Genomic DNA, 7,688 nt, shown 5'->3' on the forward strand with positions numbered 1-7,688 from the left:
TTTCATCTTGCTCAGTCCCACACAAACATTTCCCAACTCCTGCCCAGACTGCAGGAGTCACAGGGGCACAGGGGTTGGTGGGTCCTGGGGGATCTGTGTGACTCCAGAGCCTAGACATTCTGAGTGGACTACCTTCTGGAGAGAGGGACAAAGACACCTAGAGTGCTAGGTTTCCTCCATTTAGGCTCTTTTCCTGCTGTTCCCCTTCCCCACTAATGGATTCAGAGAGAATTGCTTGAGCCAGGGCTCTCAGGAGCTGCTGCTTCCGCCCTGCTGGGGCTTCCATAGAGAGTGGGGCACAAACCTTTCATCTTAAAGACTGCAGAGGACTAAGGGGTGCTTGGACTGTGAACTCCCTGCCCACCAGCCCTTTCCAGAGCTATTTGCCTGGCTGCTCCATCAGAACAGGGTACACCCCAAAACAGAGGGACATCAAACCTGCTTGAGCACCCCCATAAGCAACTCAGGAATAGCACGCTTCTCCCTGGCATGGTCAGGGATTGATTTTGGGGACTCAGGGACAGGGCCACAGGCCAGATCCCATACCCCAGGACTCAATCATGTTGCTCCAGGGCATGGAGGGGAGATTTGTGAGCTAATCCCAAGAGGAAAGGGAGCCTGCATGGGTAGAACTGAAAAGAGAGCACAGTGTGGGTTCCAACAACAGCACACACCTGGAGTACCCCTAGCCCAACAGGAAAACCACAATTTCAGCCTAGGCTGGGATCTTGGACAGGAAAGCTCCCAGTCGGCAGTATCATTATGGGGGGACTCAGCTCGTTTGAGATCCTGCCTGCTGGCAGATGATGGAGGGAGTCCATGGAGCAGGGGAGTGGGGAGAAGAGTGAAATCTGCTCCCAACAGCCAGATTGTCAATCTCAGCCTCTCCCCAACAAGCAGACTTTCTGGATGGGGGGTGGGGGGTGGGCACATAAGCCCCTCCCTGGTGGCTTTCCCCAAAAGCCTGGTTGTGGACATTTGACCCTCCACCCAAACAGTTACCTTATCAGCTTTTGTGGAGCCTGAGGGCAAGCTGACCCAACCCAACCCTGCCCAGCTTCACTCCCCAACCCACCTCTGCCTGGAAATTCCAGGGCTCCACCACCACCTGGGGCATTCCAGTACTTCTCCTGAAGGGCTAGAGCCAGTCACAGGTCCCATAACAACACTGCAGGCTTGTTCCTTCTGGCACCACCTACTGACAGGGAGGTAATTTGCATACCCTTTACAGCATTTACTGACTGAATAATATTGGGTGTGGCTGAATCTAACCCACGAGCACCACCTACTATCTCAGAGATTAAATTGGGCATGCCAATACAATTCACACTGTTAAGACCACAGGAAAGAGAAAGATAAAGGATCTCAAAGACCTCCATCCTCCCTCATCAAAGTATTTCAAGGACCTCCATCCTCCCTCATCAAAGGAAGACAGAGAATGTGCCCACACATATTGCTCACCACTGCTACAGCTTACAAACAACTAGCAACTAAGAAAACCACCACACTAAGGATATCTGTAACCAAGGCCTCCATTCAGAACCTAGACCCCTATCAAAGCATCCACAAGCAAAGCCAAAAGTTCTTACCCAACATTTGCTACAGACACTCCCTTACAGCTGAGGAGAGAGGAAGAAAAAAGCCCCATCTAAAAAAAGAGAAAAACCAAAAATAGGAAGTCAAAGCTGCCCCAGATGAGAAGGAATCAGTGAAAAACACCAGAAGTATGAAAAATCAGAGTGAAATGACAGCCCCAAAAGGGAACACCTACCTATAGCAATGGATACTAGACAAAATGAAAATATTGAAATGACAGATAAAAAATCCCAAATATGAATTGTAAGTAAGCTCAGTGAAATCCAAGAGAAAACGGAAACCCAATTTGAAGAAACCAGAAAAACAATTCAGGAAATGAACAAAAAATTCACTAAAGAGATCAACATATTAAAAAACAACCAAATAGAACTTCTAGTAATGAAAAATTCATTTAAGGAAATACAAAACACAGTGGAAAGTTCTAAGAATAGACTAGAACAAGAAGAGGAAAGAATCTCAGAGCTTGAAGACAACTCTTTCAAATTAACACAGTAAGTAAAAAATAAAGAACAGAGAATTGAGAGGAATGGACAAAGCCTACAAGTAATATAGGATTATGTAAAACGGCCAAATATAAGACTCATGGGCATGCATGGGGTGGAGAGAAAATGCACAGTGGCTGGAAAACCTATTTGAGAGACTAATTGAGGAAAACTTCCCTAATTTTACTAGAGATTTAGACAGCCAGATGTGAGATCAACAAAACACCTGGGAGAGTCATTGCAAAGAGGCAATCACCAAGATACATAGTTATCAGATTGGCCAAAGTCAACACAAAAGAGGAACTCCTGTGAACTGTAAGGTGAAAGCATGAATTAACTTACAAAGGAAACCCACCAGGCTAACTGAAGGCTTATCAACGGAGATCTTACAAACCAGAAGGGATTGGGGCCCCATCTTCAGTTTTCTTAAACAGAACAATTGCCAACCTAGAATTTTGTATCCTGAAAAACTAATTTTCATATATGAAGGAGAAATAAAGACTTTTCCAGACAAGGAAAAACTGAAGGAATTTGTCAAGAGCAGACCGGCCCTACAGGAAATACTCAGAACTACATGATACATGGATCAGCACAATATGCACCCACCAGTGTAAAACCACCCAAAAGCCATTTACCAAGAGGTAAAACAAAGCAATAAGACACTACTGAACAGGATGAACAGAAGAGCAGACCACATATCAATTCCATAGATCAATGTGAATGGTCTGAATGCCCCACTCAAGAGACATAGGCTGGCTGAATGGATGAAAAAAAACAAACAAAAAACAAAAAAACTCCAGTATGTGCTGTCTTTAGGAAACACATCTAACCCATAAGGACTCATACAGACTCAAGATGAAAGGATGGACAAAAATATTTTATTTAAGTGGAAATCAAAGAATGCAGGTGTAGCCATTCTCATATTAGATAAAATTGACTTCAAATCAACAGTAGTAAAGAAAGACAAAGATTGTCATTATATAAATAGTAAAGGGAGCAATTAAACAAGAAGACACCGGTAACAAATATTTATGCACCTAACACAGGAGCACCTAGATTCAAAAAGCAAACCCTACTAGATCTTAGCAAAGAGATAAACAGCAGCATTGTAACTGCCAGGGACTTCAACACCACACTGACAGAACTGGACAGATCACCCGAGCAAAAAATAAATAAATAAACACTAGATTTAAATGGACTCTAGAACAAATGGACCTAACAGTCATTTACAGAACATATTACCTAAAAACAACTGAATATATATTCTTCCCATCAACACATGGAAAATCCTTCAAGATTGATCATATCTTAGGCCACAAAACATTTCTCAACAAATTCAAAAAAAAGATAGAAATCATACCATGCATCTCCTCAGACTACAGTGGTATACAATTAGAAATTAATTCCAAGAGAAACACTCAGTTCTACACAAAGTCATGGAAACAATCTGCTTCTGAATGATTAATGGGTCAATAATGAAATTAAGATGGAAATCCAAAGATTCCTCAAATTAAACAACAAAGGGGACACAAGCTACTAAAATCTATGGGATACAGAAAAGCAGTCCTAAGGGGAAAATTTATAGCCTTAAATGCCTACATCAAAAAGACAGAAAGATTACAAATTAACAATCTACTGACACATCTCAAGGAACTAAAAAAGGGAGTGCAAACCAGACACAAAGCCATGAGAAGAAAAGAAATAGCAAAGGTCAAAGCAGAACTAACCAAATGGAAAACAAAACAAAACAAAATAATACAAAGGATCAATGAAACAAAAAGTTGATTTCTTTGAAAAGATAAACAAAATTGATAGACTTCTTCCTAGATTAACCAGGAATAGAAGAGAAAGGACCCAAATAAGCTCGACCAGAAATGAAAAAGGAAATATTACAACTGATACAAAGAAATACAAAATATCATCTGTGAATACTGTGAAAATATCTATGCATATAAATTGGAGAACATAGAGGAAATGGACAAATTCCTGGAAAGACACAACCTCCCAACACTCAATCAGGAAGAAACAGGACTCCTAAACTGAACAATAATCAGCAATGAGATTGAAGCAGTAAAAAAATTCTTCCAGCAAAACAAACAAACAAACAAACAAAAAACCCAACTGGAACAGATAGATTCACAGCCAAATTTTACTTGACCTACAAAGAATAGCTGGTACTCATACTACAGAAATTATTCCATAACATTTAGAAGAAGGGAATCTTCCCCACCTCATTCTATGAAGACAGGATCACCTTGATACCAAAACTATGAAAGGACACAACAAAAAAAGAAAACTACAGACCAATATCCTTTATGAATATAGATGCAAAAATCCTCAGTAAAATACTAGCAAACTGAATTCAACAGCACATCTAAAAAATAATCCACCATGACCAAGTGGGCTTCATCCCAGGGATGCAAGAATGGTTCAACTTATGTAAATCAATAATTGTTATTCACCACATAAACAGGAGCAAAAACAAAGATTGATAATCTCAATAAATGCAGAAAAATTGTTTGATAAACTTCAGCACCCTTTCATGATAAAAACCCTCAACAAATTAGTCATAGAAGGAACATATCTCAAGATTATAAAAGCCATATATGATAAACCCATAGCCAACATCAAACTGAATGGGGGAAAAGTTGAAAGCATTCCACTAAGAGCTGGAACAAGACAAGGGTGCCCACTGTCAACACTTCAATTTAACATAGTGCTGAAAGTCCTAGCCAGAACAATAAGACAGGAGAAGGAAATCCCTTGATTTGTCATCCAAATCAGGAAAGTCAAACTATTGCTTTTTGCTGATGATATGATCTTATATCTAGAAAACCCCAAAGACAACACCAAGAGACTTCTGGAATTGATAAATGAAATTCAGAAAAGTCTCAGTTTACAAAATCAATGCACACAAATCAGTAGCATTCCTGTGCACCAATAATAGTCAAGCTGAGAGTCAAATCAAAGACTTAATACCATTAACAATAGCTACAAAGAAAATAAAATGCCTAAGAATATACTTAACCAAGGAGGTGAAAATCTCTACAAAGAGAACTATAAAACACTGATGAAAGAAGTTGCAGACAACACATCAAATGGAAAACCATATCATGCTCATGGATTGGTAGAATCAGCATTGTTAAAATGTCCACACTACTCAAAGGTATTTATAGATTCAATGAAATCATCATCAAAAGACCAATGTTATATTTCACAGATCTAGAAAAAATTATTCTATGCTTCATTTGGAACCAGAAAAGAGCTTGAATAGCCAAAGCAATCTTAAGAGAAAAGAACAAATCTGGAGGTATCACATTACCTGAATTCAAACTATACTACAAGTCTACAGTAACCCAAATAGCATGGTATTGGTACAAAAATAGACACATATACCAAAGGAACAGAACAGAGAACCCAGATATAAAATCATCCATATACAGCTAACTGATCTTTGACAAAGCAGACAAGAATATATGCTTGGGAAAAGAAGCCCTATTCAATAAATGGTGCTTGGAAAATTGAATAGCCACATGCAGAAGAATGAAATGGGGTCCATATCTCTCACCTCTCACAAAAATTAATTCAAAATGGATAGAAGACTTAAATGCAAGGTGTGAAACCATAAGAATTCTAGAAGAAAATTTTGGAACAACTCTTCTAGATATCGGCCTAGGCAAAGAATTTATGAAGAAGACCCCAGTGGCAATCATAACAACAAAAATAAATAACTGGAACTTTATTAAATTTAAAAGCTTCTGCACAGTTAAGGAGATAATCAACAGAGCAAATAGATAACCTACAGAATGGGAGAAAATATTCATGAGCTATACATCTGATAAAGGACTAATAATCAGAATCTACAAAGGACTCAAGCAAATCAGCAAGAAAAAACAACCCCATTAAAAAGCAGACAAAAGACATTAACAGAAGCTTTTCAAAAGAATATAGACAACTGGCCAATAAACATATTAAAAACGCTCAACATCACTAATCATCAGAGAAATGCAAATTAAAACCACAATGAGATATCACCTTAGCCCAGTTAGAATGGCTTTCATTAAAAAGTCCAAAACCAATAGATGCTGGCATGGACGCAGAGAGAAAAGAATGGTTAAACACTGCTGGTGGGACTGCAAATTCATACAACCTCCATGGAAAACAGTATGGAGATTCCTCAAAGAACTACAAGTAGACCTACCATTTGATTCAGCAATCCCACTACAGAATACTTACCTTAAGGAAAAGAAGTGATTTTATCAAAAGACACCTGCACCCAAATGTTTACTGCAGCAAAATTCACAATGCAAAGATGTGGAATCAACTCAAGTGCCCATCAATTTTCTATATTTTCTATATTATGACAGGCCCTCGCAACTGTAAACTACTCTATGTTACTATAAGTAATAAATAAGGATCATGAAGCACAAAAGCAACCAAGATTAAAATTTAGCATTTCAAAGAAATTATCTGCTTAGAAATTATAGCAGCAAATCAAAGGCTGTTTCTTATCTTGAAGGCTGTGATAAGAAAGGTAGGAAGTGTTTGGGCTAAGTGGATTAAGAAAATGTGGTACATGAGTGGATTAACAAAATTTGGTACATGTATACTATAGAATACTACGCATCCATGAAGAAGGATGAATTAAGACTTTTTGCAACAACCATTATCCCCAGTGAAGTATCTAAAGAATGGAAAAACACCACATGTACACTTGCTATTAAATTACAACTAATTGTTGCGCACAGAGGGAAGGAAAACTCAGCGGAAATCAAGAAGGGGGAGGGAGAAGCAGTAGTTGAGTGAAAACCTACCTAACAGGTACAATGAACACTATCTGAGTGACGGGCACACTTTTAACCCTGACTCAAGCATGGCAAAATCAATACATGTAACCAAAAACATTTGAACCCCCATAATATTTTGAAATAAAAAAAAAGAAGATAGACAAACGACCAACAAATGTGTGAAAAAATGTTCAACAGTACTAATCATCAGGGAAGTGGAAGTTCCTTTAAACTACCATTGAAATACCACATTACCCCTGTCAGAATGGCCATTACTAAAAAGTCAAAAAACAATAGATGCTGCATGGATACAGAGAGAAAGGAATGCTTATGCACTGCTGGTAGGACTGCACATTAGTACAATGTCCATGGAAAACAGTATGGAGAGTCCTCAAAGAAACAAGTGTAGACTTACCATTTGATCCAGCAATCCCATGGCTGGATATCTACCCAAAGGAAAAGAAGTCATCTTATCAAAAAGCCACCTGCACTCGAGTATTTATCATAGCATCATTCATAATTGCAAAGATGTGGAATCAACCCAATGGCCATCAATTCATAAATGGATTAAGAAAATGTGGTGCATACCCACACACAATGGAGAACTACTCAGCCATAAAAATGGGTGAAATATTATAATATCTTTTACAGTAACTTGGATAGACCCAGAGACCATTATCCTAAGTGAAGTATCTTAGGAATGGAAAAACAAATACCACATGTACTCACTTATAATTGGGAGCTAAATGCTGGGCACACACAGGCACAAAGAGATGTAAAGGACATTGGAAACCCAGAAGGAGGGAGGGGAGGAAGGGAAGGT

Source organism: Lemur catta, chromosome 5 (assembly GCF_020740605.2).
Source record: "Lemur catta isolate mLemCat1 chromosome 5, mLemCat1.pri, whole genome shotgun sequence".
Lineage (NCBI taxonomy): Eukaryota > Metazoa > Chordata > Mammalia > Primates > Lemuridae > Lemur > Lemur catta.